Source organism: Hypanus sabinus, chromosome 19 (genome assembly GCF_030144855.1).
Source record: "Hypanus sabinus isolate sHypSab1 chromosome 19, sHypSab1.hap1, whole genome shotgun sequence".
NCBI classification, from domain to species: domain Eukaryota; kingdom Metazoa; phylum Chordata; class Chondrichthyes; order Myliobatiformes; family Dasyatidae; genus Hypanus; species Hypanus sabinus.
In genome coordinates this window covers 48,534,852-48,550,364 of record NC_082724.1, presented here as the reverse complement: position 1 = coordinate 48,550,364, position 15,513 = coordinate 48,534,852, and the positions used below count along the sequence as shown (strand labels likewise).

At 41.6% G+C, this 15,513-nt stretch overlaps 1 long non-coding RNA gene across 1 annotated transcript in view; it reads left to right on the top strand.

Annotated features, from left to right (window-relative positions):
• The first annotated feature begins 418 nt into the window (after positions 1-418).
• LOC132378143 (uncharacterized) overlaps positions 419-15,513 on the top strand; it is a 29,493-nt gene continuing 14,398 nt past the window's right edge. Inside the window, exon 1 of the long non-coding RNA XR_009506899.1 lies at positions 419-654. This is a non-coding gene — a long non-coding RNA (uncharacterized LOC132378143). The remainder of the gene's footprint in view (positions 655-15,513) is intronic.

The window sequence follows — 15,513 nt, the reverse complement described above, 5'->3', positions numbered from 1 at the left end:
AGACCCTATCATATCCGCCTCCACCACCATTGCTGGCAGCACATTCCATACACTCACTACTCTCTGCGTAAAAAATTTCCCCCTGACATCTCCTCTGTACCTACTTCCAAGCACCTTAAAACTGTGTCCTCTTGTGGCAACCATTTCAGCCCTGAGAAAAAGCCTCTGACTATCCACATGATCAATGCCGCTCATCATCTTATACACCTCTATTAGTTGTTATGTACCCCTAGGATTTTTTTTTCTCTGTGGTCACTTTAAACGCTGTAAGAATTGAGACTGACTTTTGTTTTTTGGATTTCTGCTGACTGCAGAATTGCTGGGTTGCCATGGTGAGCAGCAATTGTTTATACAAGTGGTGGTTTGTTTTGAATAAGCAAGGTCAGATGATTTTTCTTACATAGACACACAGCTCAGAGTCAAGATGGATTCTGTCAATGGAAGACACTAGTGAGTTGGTCGCTGGTTTAAACTTTCAGTAGCCCAAAAAGGATGAGTTAACATTGATCCTGAGTACTGATAAATGACTGTCACAAGTTCTGCAACTAGAAGAAGTTTGCAGGAAGAGAAGAGAGGAGAGGAAGGTTTGGAACAGAAGAAACCTAGTGACAAAGAGATCACTGTTTGGACTCTCTCTCTAAGTAGCCAGAAATGGTGAGTTGGTTTCCATTCGGATATGGAAGTGTGATTGTCACTTAGTTAATCCACAGGAGTGGGTTCTCTGGTGAGGAGAAAACCTTTGTAAGTACCACGTATGTGTTTACCCTTTTTTCTGGGTGTGGTAATTCACCAAAGAAAGGCAATCCTGTGGCAAATCACTGTTGAAGTTATTTCATATGTTGTGGAACTGGCTAAGTGGCTATCACGTTGTGTGAATGGGGTAACCTTGTGGAATCTACCAGTGTTTCGACCCTTGCCTGGGTGGTGGTTCCCTTGAAAATGGTCGCCTTTTTGTGATAAGCTACTGTTGGTGATAATCCACACGTGGATTTTGTTTGAGTATCCTGTGGCCACCACTTTGAGATGTCCCGGAGCTGAATTTGGGTGTGGTACCTCTTGTGTGGAAAGGATATTCGTTGAAGATCATTGTCGGTGATACTTTGTGTGTGGAGTGGAACAACTTCAGAGGTAAAACCTACTGCTATTGTTATTTTGTATTGCTGTCATGGAATCTGTGGAATATCGACGTAATTGCCTTATCACAACATGCGCCTTTGGATTACAAATCTCTCTCTCTCACCAACAACAGCAACCTCGTGTATTGAACTGAACTTTCTCACATACCATCATAAGACTGTATCATTTACCACTTAAGCTTGAGTGAGTTTGGGAAACATATACACACACCTATATATGCTTAGATCTTCTCCCAAGATGGTGGTGCAACGCAACTTGCAGCGGCCATTCCAGAGCTGATTATCTGTTATTTGAAACGGGGTGCCATGCGTAATCATAATTGGATGAAAAACGGACATGGGAGCACGGAGGAACATCTGAACATCTGAACATCTCCAGGAAGACCTTCTTCGTTGCTGCTGCTGCTGTGAGGTCCAGAACTCTGCTGGGAAGAACAGGCCCCCAGTCCTGTTGCCGATGGCCGTTGGCGGGACCATCTTAATACGCTCGGCAGAGGATGGTGCTCGGAGAAGCTGTGCCAGAGGGGATGTTTGGAAGCTCGGAGGTTTGACGAACTCGGAGTCCGCTGGGGTCAGGTCACTTTCATCGTGTGCTGCGTCTGCGAGGCTGAGTCGGGCGGCACCGTGGAAGTCCATAGTGGGGGTATTCCCTTCTGCTACCAGCGTGGGATGACGAGTCTATCAGGACCCTGAGGACTTGTGGAAACTGTGGTGGTTTCTTTCGAGCTTATAGTCTTTTAACATCTTTGGACTATTTTTACTGTGGCCATGGTCTGTTTTTTTATCAATTATGCTATTGTTTGCACTGTTGTAACTATGTGGTTTTGTGCAGGTCTTGTAGCCTTAGTTTTTGGTCTTGCTTATCTGGTGGGAGTGGAGCTCCTTTCCGGGGAACGCGCTAAGACAGTAACGCAATATTAATACGCAGCAGCCTCTCCGGACGCTGGATTGGGGATTGCCAAACGTTATGTGGATTTTCTGGTGTAGTCTGTTTTGTCATGTGTTTTTGTGATATCATTCAGGATGAACTATATCATTTTTTAACTGCATTGCATTTGTAATTTTAAATGACAATAAACTGAATCTGAATCTGATATATGCCTAACACTGTTAATCCTTGGTTTATCTGGTTTTATGTTTACTATTACTGGTAGATACTAATAAACTAGTGTTTTGTTTATAGCAAAACCAGACTCCAGGTGTGTTCCATTTCTGCTGGTTCTTTTAACCCATTATGGGGTATGTAACGCAGGTCACCTCTCATCCTCCATCGCTCCAAGAAGAAAAGGCCAAGTTCACTCAAGCTATTCTCATAAGGCATGCTCCCCAATCCAGGCAACACCCTTGTAAACCTCCTCTGCACCCTTTCTATGGTTTCCATGTCCTTCCTGTAGTGAGGCGACCAAAACAGAGCACAGAACTCCAAGTGGGGTCTGACCAGGGTCCTATATCTGCAACATTACCTCTCGGCTCCTAAATTCAATTCCACGATTGATGAAGGCCAATACACTATATACCTTTTTAACCACAGAGTCAACCTGTGCAGCTGCTTTGTGCGTCCTATGGACTCAGACCCCAGGATCCTGCTGATCCTCCATGTTTGTTAAGAATAGCATCATGGACTCATACATTTGGCCCACTATATTTATGCCAACCATTGGGTACATATCTGTATTAATCTAATCTTCCAACACTAGGCCCATAACCTTTTATGCCTGGATGATTCAAGTGCTTGTCTTAGAGTCATTGAATACTACAACACAGAAGCAGGTCTTTTGAGCCATCTAGTTCATGCTGAACAACTATTCTACCTCGACCCTTGACCTAGACCTGGACTATAGCCCTCCATATCCTTCCTATCCATGTACTTATCCAAAACTTCTCTTAAGTGTTGAAAATGAATCCACATCCACCATTTCCACTGGCAGCTCATTTCACAGTCAACACTCTCTGAGGAAAATTCCCACTCATGTTCACCTTAAATATTTCATCTTTTACCCTTAACCCATGATCTCCAGTTCTTGTTTCACTCAATTTCAGTGGAAAACAGCCCCGTGTGTGTGTGTGTGTGTGTGTGTGTGTGTGTGGAGTTGTCGGGGTGCAGTGATGACGAGCTTTTTGCACCGACCTTTTTTCAGGATTACTCATCGTACGGCATGTCTTGGGCATCTGAAACCTGGCAGAGCCCATCCCTCAGGAGCGCAGGTTTATACTTCCATCAAATCTCCCCTCAATCTCCTATGCTCCAGGGAATGAAGTCCGAATCTACTCATCTAGTCAACACAAACTATTGAAGGTAGAGCAGTGGATGTAGTGTATATTTAATTTTGTAAGGGGTTTGACAAGGTTTCTCATAGAAGGCTCATTCAGAAAAGCAGGAAGCATAGGATCCATGAAACTGTGCACTGTGGATTTAGGATTGGCTAGTTCAGGGTAAACAGAGTGTGGTAGTAGATGGAGAGGTTTTCTGTCTGGAGGTCATTGGTTCCACAGGGATCTGTCTGGGATCTCTGCTCTTTGTGATTTTTATAAATAACTTTGATAAGAAATTAAGTTAGAAGGACTAGTGAGTTTGCCGATCACATAATAATTGCTGGTGTTGTGTATAATTTAAAAGGTTGTCATTGTTGAGAATTGGACATGTTAGAATGCAGAGCTGGGCTGAAAAGAAGCAGATGGAGTTCAAACCAGAAAAAATGTGAAGCAATACACTTTGGAAGGTGGAACCCGAAGGCAGAGTGTAAGGTTAATGGCAGGATTCTTAGTAGTGTGGAGAAACAGTGAGATCTTGGTGTACATGTCTTTAGATCACTTAAGATTGCCAAACGAGTTGATAGGGTTGTTAAGAAGATAAATGGTGTGTTGGCCTTCAATTGTAAGTGGATTGAGTTCAAAACCTTGAGGTAGTGTTGCAGCTCTATAAAACTCTAGTTAGATTACTCTTCAGGTGTTATGTTCAGTTCTGGTCACTTAATTGTAGGAAGGATATGAAAGCTATAGAGAAAATGCAGAAGAGATTTACTAGGTTGCTGCCTGGACTAGAAAATATGTCTTTTAAGGAAAGGTTGACTGAGTTAGGGATTTTCTCTTTGGAGCAAGGAAGGATGAAAGGTGCAAATATGAGGAAAACTGCAGATGCTGGAAATTCAAGCAACACACACAAAAAATGCTGGTGGAATGCAGCAGGCCAGGCAGCATCTATAGCAGGGTTGGGCAAACTTTTTGACTTGTGGGCCACAAAGGGTTCTAAAATTTGACAGGGGTGCCGGACCAGGAGCAGATGGACGGAGTGTTTTGGTAATACACCTCATAAGAGAAAATAAAATATCATGGGATATGTAGAAAACATGTGCTTTAATTTCAATTGAAAATGAACCAAATGCATTACAACAAAATATTGGTCTTTGATGTCCCATGGTATTTAGCTATTTATTGAAATGACTTTTAAAACACTGAAAATTAAATGAGTAAAATACAGTTTTTTTAATAGTAACAATTATTTTAAAGCACTGAAAATTCTGTTATCCTTCAAGATATTATCATCATCACTCTCCTCCTGACTGTCTTTATTTCAAAAACGGTAGGAGATGCAGGTCTACTTGTCCTGCTCCTTCTTATTCAATTGTCCCCTGTGCTAAAACTCAACAACGACCAGCACAAGGACAGAACCAATATGCGGAGCGCGTTATTTGATCTGGAGCGCATTTTTTATTTTGAGAACGTACGTGCACCTGCGCACTACTCATGCCCATCATTAACAGAAATGACATGTAACATGTAAGGCTTATTGAAAAAAATATTTTCAAATGCATTTTTTACATAACACAATGAAGAAACTTATTTTTAATTTCAGTGGGAACAGTGTTGTTGGTCTCCCTTTTTAGCCAGCGCATCAAAGTCTGGATTTAGTTTTGTTGTGGCGATTCTCAGGATGGATCTGAGGTGTTGGTCAGTTAACTAGGATCTGTGGCTGGCTTTGTTGATGTTCATGATGCTGAACGCCTGTTCACACAAATAGGTCGAGCCGAACAAAGAGTAAAGCACAAATGTGGAGTAATACGCTGCACCTCAACAAAGGTTAATGTATATAGAGTGCGTCATCTATTGGGAAAATGCCAGAATTGTGGGGAGAAAACGTTAACAAGGTTTATTAATATAATTTCATCAAGTTCTGCGGGCCGGATTAAAAAGCTTAAAGGGCCGCATATGGCCCCCGGGCCGTAGTTTGCCCATGCCTGATCTATAGGGAGAAGCACTGTCGACGTTTCAGGCCATTAGTCCTGACGAAGGGTCTCAGCCCGAAACGTCAACAACGCTTCTCCCTATAGATGCTGCCTGGCCTGCTGCGTTCCACCAGCATTTTTTGTGTGTGAAGGATGAAAGGTGACTTGATGGAGATATATAAGATTATAAAAGCATAGACAGAATGGACAGCCAGTACCTTTTCCCAGTATGACAATGGTTAATGCCAGAGCACATCCTTTTAAAGTGAATGGAGGAAAGTTTCGAGGAGATGTTGATGATAGTGTTAAAGCCTAGAATACACTGCTGGGTGTGTTGGCATGGCCTGATATTTTAGGGACATTTAAGAAACTCTGAGGCACATGAATGAAAGAAAGGTGGAAGGTTATGACCAAGTCGAAGGGAAGGATTAGCTTGATTGTAGAGTTAGTTGGAAAGAATGGTGTTGAGTTCAAGACTGGATAAGTCTTGTTATTGTTGAATAGTGGAATAGAATTGAGGGGATGATTGACCTACCCTACTCCTGTTTCTTAAGTGTTTCTGCTAATCTATGAGGTCAATACTGTAAATGAATCTGATTTTTAGTTCTTTATGTCCTTTAGAGGTCTGTGCCAAGTTAGAGGACAGTGAACATATTCTCGTACTTTCTAACAATGTGGAATGAGACCATTTGTCCCGAAGAGTTTATGCTTGCTAATGGAGGTATCACCTCCCCTACTTCTTTCCCTGTCAATTATTTCCTTGCACAAGCCTATTAACCATATCCCCAAAAAGCCCCTCCCCTATTCTTCTACCACCCACCCACAGTAGGGGCAACTTATAGTAACCCAATAACCCAATAGCATTTCATTAAGATGTTAGAGTTAAAAAGAACACACAGGGGGAACCACACAGTCATAAGCTGAACATACAAAATCCAGACAGAATGCAGAATTGAACCAGGATCACTATTTATGAAACAATTGCATTACATGCAGCCCCACTGCCCCATTCATAGTAACACAATTCCACCTTTTAACCTGACAGAGAAGGGCCTCATATTTTACGTCTCTCATTTTCTCATGACCTGAAAGAAAGCCACTCAGTCCATCGAGCCTATGCAGGCTCTTAGAGTAACCCTATCAATACCTGTCCTCCACTTCTTTCGCAGTTAACTATTCTCTGTCAAGCAGTTATTAACTCACTCAACCCTCCTTCCTGATTCTTGTGATACCCATACACATTAAAGGCAACTTACAGTAGCCAACTAATCTAAGATAAGGAAAAGAACTGGGTGCATAAACTCCACATAGACAGCACCACTGGTAAGGACTGAACCTGGCTTACTAGAGCTATGAAGTACTGAAACTAACGATGATTTCTCTGAACCACTTAAATTGGGTTGTGGATAACAAAAAGAGCGGGGGAGGGTTAAATCAAATCAAATCAAAGTAAGCTTAATGGTCATTCAATCCATACGTGGGTATAGCCAAATGAGACAATGTCCCTCTGGGATCAAGGTTAATAAAACATATATTTACATTCAAAATATCGATTAAGGAAAAAAGTTATGTAAGAAAATGCACTTTTAGTCCAAGACCTTGAGTGACAAGTCCCTCAAATTGATGCTTTCTGGCAGCGCAGCCTGTAATTCTAATGATCCAAAGTTGGAGGACAGCAGGAAAGGTCACTCCCCCCCCCCCACAACCGAGCTCGGACGCCGTGCTATAATGCAAGCCCACAGCTTCGGGCCTATTCCTCGCTACGACTGAAGCAACACTGCTGCCTCGTCTCCTGTTTCAGCACTGAACAAGGAAAGTGAGCCAGTGGTAATTAATGTCTAACAGGGTCTTGTGATCACAAAAGAATTATCCAAGACAGTTACTCATGGTTCCACTACATGCCACCTTCACACTAACTTTAAGGCATCAACTCTGGTGCCTCTGAGTAGCAGGCAGCACATGGTCTGCACCCAGGTCAGTTCTTTCAAACCCATTCCAACACCTCTGGCAGCCTACAGGCCCAACTCAAATCCCACGGCCCAATGGCCCAACTGGTGTGACTTGCCTCCCTCAGCTAGAACTCTCTGAACGGCCGACGGGCTCTTCCAGCTCCCTGGTTAGCTACTCCAAACAATGAACACCTCTCTGATGCAGTAAGCCTGCTGTACATATAATTATTGGAGTCAAGAATAATCTTAATATGTATAAAAAGCATGTAACAATGAAAGAAGCACCTTTCGTTGACCACGAAGAGGCCATTGCATGTATAAGTACTGCCATCTTAATGACAGTAAATTGATCATAAACGTAGGCATTGAGTTGAGTAGTTGAATTGAGTTTTTAGACTAATTCCTGGATGTGTCCCCAGAGATCTGAACTATTGGTCAGGAGACCTGACTTTTACCATATACGCAGCTGCTAGAGAATTCAAATAGAAAAAAAATTGAATAAATCTGGAATAAAAATGTTAGTCTCATGTAAGACAGAGAAGCAAAATTAAGCCAATCAGACCATAGAGTCTTATGGTGGCCAAAAAACCGTTAAAATGTCAGAAAATCCATTTGGTTCAGCACTGATCTTCAGAGAAGGACAACCACTGTCAGTAAAGAGTTTGGGCTACCTGAGAGTACAGCTTCACAAAAATGTGGTAGTATTTTAACTACTTTCTGAATGACTAGGAAGCCAGCAAGTCCAAGAGATGATAAGATATGGACAAAATATCCTCAGCTGTTCACTGATATTGATGTCCCATGAACAAGTAAAGAGGAATTGGTACCAAACAGCGAAAATTACAATAAAGAAAGGATGTAAAATATAACCAATGTAAAATGTGTGCTTTCTTTTTGGCGTAGACTCTGGCTCAAAGGGTTTGTTTCCATACTGTAGTGGCAAATGGATGGAAATGAGTAGAGAATGGATTAGAGGAAAAATAGTGGTAGAACTATAACCCAAAATCCTCATTATTATTTATTTATTTTTGTATTTGCACATTTTGCCTTCTTTTGCTCATTGTCTGTCTTTGTCTGCAATTTTCCATTGATTTTGTTGTTTTTCTTTGTTCTACTGTGAATGCCCGCAAGAAAATGAATCTCAGGTTAGTATATGGTGATATTTAATTTACTTCAAACTTTGAACTAGGTTGCTCAGAGAGCCACCATTGACATCAGTAGCAAAATGCCCTCCTTCTCTGTCATAAAGACATATGAAAATCCAGTCCTTAATAAGAAAAAAAACATTTTGATCACCAAACATAATGTTGTCACTAAATGGGTTTCAAAGCACTTGAGTGCAAACACAGTGAGAAAGGGAGATGTAATGACATTGATATTATGCAGCCATCATCATGCACTTAGCATTTTACAAATGGCATTCACAGCAGAGGAAGATGATTCAACCCTAGGGATTCCAATGAATATTTTACTGCCTGCTGCTTTTCCATGTTGTGGCAAAGCTGCTGACTGCTCTAAAGAGAATATTAGCATGTAGATGGAGGAGTTGAACAGATATTCAAAACTGAGGACATCAAGCAATGGGGGATCTTCGCCATTTTAAACAGCCCTTTTCACATGCTGACTCAAAGTGAAAGAACATCAGCTGTGGCTTTGCAGCCATGTAGCTGTTGATCATGAGCTACAACTTTCATCATTGCAAGACCTAACAGGAGGTCTGTTTCAGACAATGAAAGCTGGAAAGGAACATGACGTTGATAGGAAAAAGCAGGGGGAGCCACGGTCAGAAAACAGAAGTGGTAAGGCCTTTTCTCTCTGTTCAGATGTGCTTTAACCTTAAGTGTTTTCCCAGTTTCTCTTTCAGATTACTATCTCCTGCAGTATTTTGACATTGTGAAATACGAACACTCTCCAGTCTTGTCTAGATCTGTTAAGGGAAACTTTGTAGTCCTTTCTGTAATGGTAACAGCTGGGGGAAGGGCATGGTGAACAATGTTCAGCCTTGTAGTTTGGTAAAGAAGTAGACACACTGAACATTATAATGTGAAAATCATAGGGTTTCAATAATTAGGTTATCAATTATGCCAGGATACCAATTAAGGGGTGACATAGATTTGGCACATAGGGCAAACACATTGGCTTAAAGTGAAAAGTTTAAGATGCTCACTCAAACTCAGCAGAACTAAAGAGCTGATTATTGACGGTAGAGTGAAGAAGCCGAACTCCATGATGGGGTCCTCACTAAGGGATTTGAAATGCAAAGAATCAGTGACTTTAAATTCCTTGGCATTATCATATCAGAGGATCTGTTCTGGGATCAGCATGTAAGTGCCATTACAAAGAAGACACAACAGCACCGCTATTTGTGTAGATGTCTGCATAGAGTCGGCATGTCCCAAAACCCAAAACTTTGACAGACCTAGGTACAGAGTTTAGGTACGAACATAGGTAGGTGCAGAGTGGAATATACGCTGACTGGTTGCATCACAGTCTGGTATGGAAACACTAATAACCAAGAACAGAGAAGTCTACAAAATTGGTTGATACAACCCAATCCATCACAGGTAAAGGCCTCCTCACAAATGATCACATTTACAAAGAGTGCAACTACTGTCAGGTAGGAGATATAGAAGCCTGAGGTCCCACACCACCAAGTTCAGGAACAGCTATTACCCTACAACCAACAGGCTCTTGAACTGATGTGGATAACTTAGTCATCTGAACTCTGAACTGATTCCACAACTACAGACCCCCTTTCAAGGACTCTAAAACTTGTGTTCTTGGTATTATTTATATAATGCCTTCAAGAAAATTGACTATCAAGATAGTATATGGTGACATGCATGTATTTTGATAATAAATTTATTTTGATTTGACTTTGATTTGATTGCTCTTAAAGGGATCAAAGGGGCAATTTTATATTTACATTACGTTTGATTTGTAGATCATGGTACCAGAGGAGGTGGTTGAATTAGATACATTTATGATGTTTAAGCAACATTTAGACAGCTGAATAGACAAGACATGAAATGACAAAATCATACTGTCATATAGCACAGAAACAGGCCATTCAGCCCAACTCATCCTTGCTGGCCAAGACTACCGTCTAAGCTTGTCCCATTTGCCCACTTGATGCACCATCAATAACTCTCCAAGACGTGAGGCGAGATATTGGCTTTTATTGACTGGAAGAAAGAACTAGCAGCAATTGACCACCATGCTACATCCTGGAGACTGAGAGGCAGGGCTCAGGCCCCAATCGCCATTATACCGGGGTCTGTGGGAGGAGCCACAGGAGCAGTCAGCAGGGGGCGTGTCCAGACAGGTATATGTAGTTCACCACACCACGTTTGGCCTATGTCTCTCTGACTTTTCCTATCCATATGCCTGTCCAAGTTCTTTTAAATGTGATTAACGTTGTTGCCTCCGTCACCTCCTTTGACAGTTCATTCTACATACTGACTTTCTGCTGGGTGAAAAAGTTGTCTGTCAATCCCCTGTTAAATCTTTTCCCTCTCACCCAAAACTGGTATCCTCCTGTTCTTGATTCCCAAAGCCTGTCATATGGTGAGCAAATGAGATTAGTCTAAATTGGTTCTGGTTTAAGATGGCGCTCGTGAAGCACAATGGCAATTTGTAGGTAGCAAACACAACAAAAACAATACTGTATTAATTACATATTTTCTCAGAAATAATCACTGTAATCAATAGCCCATAATTTCCCTTTCGGAGCTGAGCTGTTGAATCACCTGCACAATCTGGCATTTCTGCATTGTAAACTGAAGTCTCAAGGGTGAGGGCTGAATTGAGCTGGTGGGGCCCAAGCATGAGAACAAGGAATGACCCAATGTTTGGCCATTGCTATAGTGGATTTGGAGGTGATTTGCTGGGGCAGATCTGGGATGATGCGATGTAGAGCTGTGGCACTCTTGGACTTGAGTGCGAAGAGGGTGCCAAGGTCTGAACAATTTAAGGACCAAGCCGAATTGGAAAGGACATGTATGGGCCAATTTGAAGCAATGGGGGCCAGGTCCAAGAGAATAACAAAGCAGCAGAGCCTGGGTTCAAGAGTGAGGAACCCCAAGGTTTGGACGATTCAAGCACTAGGCCAGAATGAAAAGGTCAGGGTGTCAGGCCCAGAGGAGAAAGACAGGTTGGTTCTCTGTGTTGAACTGAGGTTGTGACCCAAAACTAATGGGCTACTGAATCAGCTGCTATAATGTCTGGCTTCATGACTGTGGACTCACTTTAGTGAACTTCGGTTCCAAATGTCATTTGCTTATTTTTACTGTTTACACCATTGTTTTTTTAATATGCACATCGGGCATTTGACTATCTTCCTTTTAATTGGGCTTCTTTGTTTTGTGGCTGCCTGCAAAGAGGAAAATCTCGAGGTTGTATTTCACATACATACTTTGATAATAAATGTGCCTCGAACTTTGAGCTTTGGCAGAATGGTTGACAAAATGGAGTGCTAAAGCGTCTGTTTATCTATTGAATGATTCCATGACTATAAATCCTCTGAAAGCTGAACTGATCTCTTAACAAAGGCTATGTCTAGAATAAGACAAAATCCCCATGATAAGAAGAAATCTTTTCACATTCATCCTAGGTTAAACACCCAATATATCACTGTCACCACATTTTGCTCTGCCTTTTAAGTGAAATACTTTGAATTTCTAGGAAAAGCTGCATCTGGTCAGAGGGTCTGGAGACAGAGGGTAATTGCCCACTTACCTAGGAGGCAGAAGAATAAAAAATAAAGAAACTGCAAATGTTGGAAAGTTGAAATAGAACCTGTAAATGCTAGAAACACATAGCAGGACAGGAAGCATCCATGAACAGAGATACCCAGGCAGTATACCAGTGTGAAGGAACTGAATAGAGGAGATTTTATTTTCATATAGTGAATTTTTACAATCAGGAAATTCTCTTTGAAAGGCTGATGGAAACAATTTCATTCAAAGGTTTCAAAAGGGCTTTGTATGTGTTTTGAATAGCTTTGTAGAAAGAGATTAACCAAATAGCTTTTCCAGAAATCTAATAAAGACATAATGGAACAAATAGTTTGAACTTCACAGACATGCAAAAAAGAAATTTTATAGAATCTTTTAGAACCTTGTTAGAAACAACTCTTTGGCTGAATATATTGTTAATTGTGATGCACCATCAATAACTCTCTCTGAGACGTAAAGGCAAGATATTGGCTTTTATTGACTGGAAGAAGGAACAAGCAGTGGTTGACCACCATACTACATCCTGGAGACAGAGAGGCTGGGCTCAGACCTCAATTGCCTTTATACCAGGGTCTGTGGGAGGAGCCACAGGAGCAGTCAGCAGAGAGGGGCGTGTCCAGACAGGTATCTGTAGTTCACCACAAATTGTTTGATAGGTCTCCAGTTGTTGGATTGCTTCATGAGTCATTGCATGCTGTTAGCGTTTTGCACTTAGTTGCCTGTGGATTCCTAATTCTCTCATCAATATTCAATAGGAAAGGACATATAATTTAGAATACCAGATGTTTAAGTATTCTCATCAAGTTTGTATAATTGAAAATTCTAAAGGCATTTGGACAACAAATGGACCAGTGAAGACTTAACAGCACTTGGGCCTAATTCACAAGCACAACACTTGAGCTGGTGGGTGACGGCCAGTGAATTATCAAAAGTAATCAGGGTGAAAGCAGTTGTAACATATAATAAGTTGGTGGAAATAATAGTGCAATTCTTAAATTAGTGGAAGTCTTAAAGTAAAAGAAAAACGCTAGAAACACCCAGCAGGTCACCCAGTAGGTCAGGCAGATTTTTTGGTTTCAGAAGGAAGACTTTTCCGCAAAACTAGAAAAGTGGGATAACAGGTTGCAGTGATAGTGCGGGGAGGGGGTGTGAAGGGATTGATAGGATGAAAAGAATAAAGTAGATTCCAATTAATTAGACCATAGGTTAATTGGAGCAGCTGTTTGTTTGTAACAACTCTTAAAGAACCAAAGCTATTCGAGAAAACAGTTGGGATTCCCTTCATTTACTTGGGACACTATGTCACTTACTTGAGGCAAGAGACTTGCCAAATAGTTTCTAATTAGCATCAGTTGCATGCTCTTATGTAGCTATTAGATACTACACTGTGCTTAGAGTGAACCAGTTTTAAAATAGTGTCAGTCTCGTATGTTCTTGTTCAAAAAAACAGTGTTTTCTGTCACTGGCAGTTGGCAAGAAATAAGCAGTAAGACAATTCACAGCACTTTCAAGCATTATGGCTGGGGATGCCAGAAATGGCTAGGAGGAAATAGGGAAAAGGGAATGGGGAATAGTGAAGGGATGGAGTATTACTAGAAGCTTGATAAATCGATGTTCATGCCATCAGGTCGGAAGCTACCTAGATGGAACATAAGGTGTTGCTCCTCCAACCTCATCACAACAGTAGAGGAGGCCATGGACTGACATGTCGGGATGGGAATGGGAGACGGAATTAAAGGGGGAGGGCCGCTGGGAAATCCCGCTTTTTCTGACAGATGGAGAATAGGTGCTCAGTGAAGCAGTCTCCCAACCTATATTGTGTCTCACCGATATACAGGAGGAACCGGATGCAGTAGATGACTCCAACAGACTCACAGGTGAAGTGTCGCCTCACCAGGAGGGACTGTTTGGGACCCTGAATGACTGTGATAGGAAGACAGGAGGTTTAGGGGCAGGTGTAGCACTTGTTCTTCTTGCAAGGATAAGTACCAGGAGGGAGAGCAGTGAGGGGAAATAAATGGACAAGGGAGTCACATATGGAGTGAACCCAGCGGTAAGCAGAAAATGGGGTGGGTGGGGAGGGAAAGAGGTGCTTGCTGGTGGGATCCCATTGGAGATAGCAGAAGTTATGGAGAATTATGTGCTGGATGCAGAGGCTGGTGGGGTGATAGATGAGGACAAGAGGAACCCTGTCCCTGGTGGGGTAGCAGGAGGATGGGTTGAGGACATATATGCGTGAAGTGGAAAAGATACAGTTGAGGGCAGCTTTGATGGTGGAGGAAGGCAAGGAGGCTTTTCATTCCAGAACTAAGGAGATGTCCTCCTTCTTCAAAGAAAGGGACTTCCCTTCCTCCACCATGTTCAGCTGAACAAAAGCAACAGCAATAACAACAAAACAAGTCCCTTTGCCACCCATCAAAGCAGGTAGGCCTCCAACCCCAGGAAATGCTGCCTCAAGGATTTCAGCCACCAGTCCTTGGTCCTGAACTCTCAGACGCAGACAGTTGATCTCCAAACTCCAGGGCATCAAAGGTCATGGGTGGGAGAATGGGGTTCAGAGGGAAAATAAATCAGCCATGAGCTTGTGGCTCAGTAGCCTCAATGGTCTGAATGACCTAATTCTGCTTTCATGACTTATAGTCTTTTCTCTGATATGGTGATGCCAAAATTGCCATGGTAAAATTATCTTTTATAAACCTGGTTGACATAATAATTAAGACAACTGGGGATAGTCGTATTAACCTTAATTAATCTATCAAAAAACTGGCTGTGTAAACCACACATCTCATGGATTGATCCTATCAGAAGTATTTCTCTTGTCCTATCCATGGTTGCCTCACCATTTTTCTCATTCTGTACCTCCTGATGGAAGGTCTTTGACCTGAAACAAGAGTATTTATTCTCTTTCAACTGTCAACAGTAACTGCCTATGAAGTCAAATTACCACAGGATCAAAAGGCAAACATTTCCATTGACTTTGAGTTTATTTTTAAAATTGCATTGATGCCTTCCATGCTCAAGATAAATAACAGTTAAAAAAGTTTATGATTACAGAATTAATGATGGCAATATTGAAACTTGTTTTTGGCTGTGTGCACTAAATTGGTCATTTGGGGCACGTGTCTTCAACCTCACTTCCAATGAATGAAAGGCAAAAGAGGTAAATTTTGGTAGCAACGCGGATACTCTACAATAAAACACACTCTTCCCAAGGGAAAGAAAACTTATTTCAAACCTAGTTAAGATGAGCTTAAGTCTGGAAACTATTTCATGATGTCATATGTTTTGTCACTTAATTTATTGTTTGCAAACTTCTAGCTTCAACTATTACTGTGGTGGAACGAGAGAATCATTGCATTAAAGCCTTTTTTTAATCCATTTTTTATAGCCTTCATAGAATGCCCAGGTTCCTTAAGGTTGATTATAGTTGGGGATGATAGTGGAGGTAGACTTCCAATGGCATGTGTCA